At 37.4% G+C, this 3,906-nt stretch overlaps 1 pseudogene; it reads left to right on the forward strand.

Annotated features, from left to right (window-relative positions):
- Positions 1 to 271: 271 nt before the first annotated feature.
- Positions 272 to 1,953, forward strand: LOC101618337 (annotated as a pseudogene).
- Positions 1,954 to 3,906: the final 1,953 nt, after the last annotated feature.

A 3,906-nucleotide genomic window follows, 5' to 3' on the forward strand; every position in this document is an offset into this window, starting at 1 on the left:
CAATTTGTTCAATAAATAATTTAATGTGAACTTAATGTTTATATTTTGATATAGCCTTTAGTTTGGTTTGCATTTGTGACAATCAATTAAAGCTATCTGATTTCTTATTCAATTAAGCAACTTCTAAATGTCTTTGAAAACTAAAATATCTTAAGGATTGTTTTTTATAAGGTCAGTTTGGAGAACCAAAAAATTGATATGTCACATTGAGGAGTGGGTGGTAACATGTTTGTAGTGGAAGCAGGAGTGAAAATGTTGTATTAATTGCATAATGGCTGTATGCTTTTGAATTTATTAATCCAAGGCTTCTAAAGTTAGTTACCAATTGACCCTTAGAAGAGGTGTGTCTTGTTTTTGTCTTTTACCTTTATTGGTACAGAACTTGCTGCATATAGTATGGAAAATAGACCTTTCTCAACAATTCACTGACATTAAGGAAGAGCACCTGGAAGGAACCAGTCCAATGTCTTAATATTTTCAAGAGAGCGAGCGTTTCCCTATGGAGTTCTTTCTCATTTGTGCTATTAAATTAATCTTTAATGTAAAAAGTGCAAAATCTGGAAAACAGTATTTAAATCAGTAGACCCTCCCAGAATTATAGGTGAAAGCATTTGACATAGGCTGCCCCATTTGAGTAGATGAATGCTAGGCATTTTCTATAATTGCTCAAAAAAGTATCACAAGCTCCTTGGTTTAAAATAGCTTCCATTTATTATTTCATGGTCCCACAGGACACATATTAAGCACTGGTCCTAGGTTAGAAATCAAAGTGGCATCTCGTGTCCTCTGAGTGACAAAAGAGTCTCTTTTGTTGTTGTTTACTGTTTCTGGAGAATTTGGATAACAGCCCTCTTTCTCCTTTCAAAGGTGGTAACACTTGGTCAAGTTCTCCCACAGGATCACTCCCACTTGTTCTTCTGCCTCCCTTTTAACTATTTAAAGACTTTTGAAGTTACATTGCTTTCCCTGAAAAATTCCTGGATAATATCCCCCATTTAAGGGCCCTAAACAATGTAATTAATTGCAAAATCCTTTTTTTTTTTTTCCTATGAAGGTAATTTACAGCTTTTGAGGATTAGCATGTGGCCATCTTTGGGTGCCATTATTCTACCAACCATGATTATTCTTTGTATTCTTTCATTTGTTTTGTCAACTTTATGATCTGGTAGGATGAATATATCACTGAAACTAGCAAGGCATTAAGTTTTAGCAATGGACATTTTGTAGAATTCATCTACATCCACTTAAATAATTGCATATGAAGGAAATTCCTGTTGCAATTTCAACCATTTCACGTGGTTAAAATATAGTGCCTTAGAATCTAAAGGGTTTTGTGGTATTTATGTAAGACAAGCAGACAGGGGGCGTGGAGAGCAGGACATCTGGTACAGATTCTTCCTAGCAGAAGTGGGTTTTCTCTATGGACAATCAACTACCATTTAATTGTCTTGCTTCCTTTTTTGGGAACATAGGCCCATCCTGTGGTGTCCTGAATAGCCAAGCATCTTATTTGACCTGTGGAACACATTTGGCTACCTATCTACATAAGATCCCGTCGACATGGTAAAGCTTTACATTTCTGTTCAGTTTGAATCATTACATCTGCTATCAGTTAACCAGTGGAAAAACTGTTAGGGAAAGCAAATATTTGGATACTTTTAATGTGTAAAGTAGACACCTATTCGTTGGAATGTTGTTGACCAGTAAACGAGCTGCAAGACTCTTAAAAACAATACTGAAGCACAAGTGTTTTACTTTCCATACCAAGTTTGGCTGAGACTGAATGAAGAACACCATCATTGATCTTTGCTTTGCACTTGTACAGAGGCTATTTGCAAGGAGCCAAATATAGCAGCAGAGGATTTAATATCTTGCCAAAAAATACAGAATCTGTTCCCCTTTAAGCATGACACTCTATCCTTTTCTTGTGGATCTTACTAAAATGAAAATACAGCTTTAAACTCCCCCCATTCCTCCTGCTGGAAAGTCCTTAATCTTTTTCAAATGGACTCTGCGTGGTTTTGTGGATGTTTTGAGTGTCCCAATGAAAATAGTTATGTGAGAAATCTATCCAGTGTTATCATTTTACACACAAACACGCGCACACACACACACACGCTTCTTAATCAAAGATTACAGTGAACAGCAATTAAGAAAATTCTATGTTGGTGGCTTCAGGGCTAACCAAGAATCACTGGGTAATGTTTTGGTTTTCACTTTTTATGACCCCAAAATAATTTAAAAAAAAAAAAAAAAAAAGTCTTCAACCAACCAGACACTAGATGGGCCAGTTCAGATAGTTCTCGATGTGGTTAGTGACAGGATTCTTCTGCTCAACTTATGATGTACAGAGAATTTAAAAAATATTTTACAAATGCCACCAAGAAAAGCGTTCCACTGTGACAACTTTACCAGACATCTCCGTGTGGGATTTTAAAACAAACACAAAGCTGTTTGGAAATACTTGGTATATGTAAATATGCAAAATATGCTGAACAGTGCTAACAGCTGTAGGGTGTACTCCCTCATCCTTCAGCAGAATATTTTGGTGGCAGTGGTGGTTATTTATTCCATCTTTGCTTGTCGTTCCCACCCCCCTTACTCAACCCACTCATCTCCACAATCCCCCCTGAAAGCACGTATTTCACACCCTTCCCCCCTCCCACCCTTATGCGGCTTTCAAAAGAATCACTGCAGCCAATTCCCACTGGGAAAGGTGGGTGGTGCCTTGAAACAATGTTTGAGCTACGTGATGTCGTAAAGGCTGAGCTTCAGGGGACTTGCTTGCACTTGCTCTGACACCAGTCTTGCACAGAGCCCAGACACTCCACAGGCCAGATTCCATTGGGGCTTGTCACTGGGAAGGGGGTGAGAGTCATGTGGAGTGACCTTCCTGCTGCTGATTCCAGAGATCACAGAGTAATCTTTCTCAATGTGTGTTATCAGATCTTGTAACTTCAAGGCGCTCATCCATTGATGAAAATAAGCATATGCCTTTCTGCCTAGAGCCAAAAAATGAAAGGGGGGAGCCAAGAGAAGTTAAAAGTGTCTTCTTGCAGGGTTTTGACAGGTTAAAGCTTTGAAGAGGAGAAGGGAGAGAATGCTAAGAGAGAAACACTTAATTCTATGATTGGTTCCATGGGTAATTTGTTGATACCATTTGGTCCCATATTCACTCAGTTTCCTTATCTGTCACATGAAATAAGACATGTAAATTACATGTCTTACAAAGTAACAGGGACTGATATTAAAAAAATCCTCTATAGACCTTAAATACTAAATGAATTCACCTCAAAAGATTCTCACAAATGTTGATATCTAGCTAGCATTATTTGGGAGACTGTTAATAGAAAGGGCAGATTTAAATTTTAGTGATGCAGCTCCACTGACTCCTTAAAAATCACTGTGTTTGTCTGTAACATGAGGATATTACAAGGTAAAGGGGGCCCATGGTAAGGTGATGGGTGAAAACGAGCATGCTGGTGATGAATATATATACAAAGCTCATGTAGAAGGCTGTGCCTCTCATCTTATGAAAACAATTTTGATTTAAAGAAAGTAATTGCTTCACAGAGTTGTGGGGGATTCAATAAAGTATGTCAATTATTTAACACTAAGCAAATACCATACTTCTTTATGTGAATCTTAATTTTAGTAATTTTGGAATGATCATTTAAATCCTTCTCTAAGAACACTTGACTGCAAGTGACAGAGCAAGGAGCCAAACCTAGATATAAGAACAATAGCAAAATCTTAAAATGTCACACTGTTGCCCAAAGATTTTGCTATTATCAAATTAGAGTATACTTTCTGAAAGTGTATTTTAATAATCTCTTAGCTAACTGGAATCAAAGAAACAACAGGAGGAACTAAAAGTGACCAGGAAAGGGAAGCTACTTTACAAGC

This window comes from Condylura cristata, unplaced genomic scaffold, assembly GCF_000260355.1.
Source record: "Condylura cristata isolate star-nosed mole 26May11 unplaced genomic scaffold, ConCri1.0 scaffold00003, whole genome shotgun sequence".
Taxonomy (NCBI): Eukaryota; Metazoa; Chordata; class Mammalia; order Eulipotyphla; family Talpidae; genus Condylura; species Condylura cristata.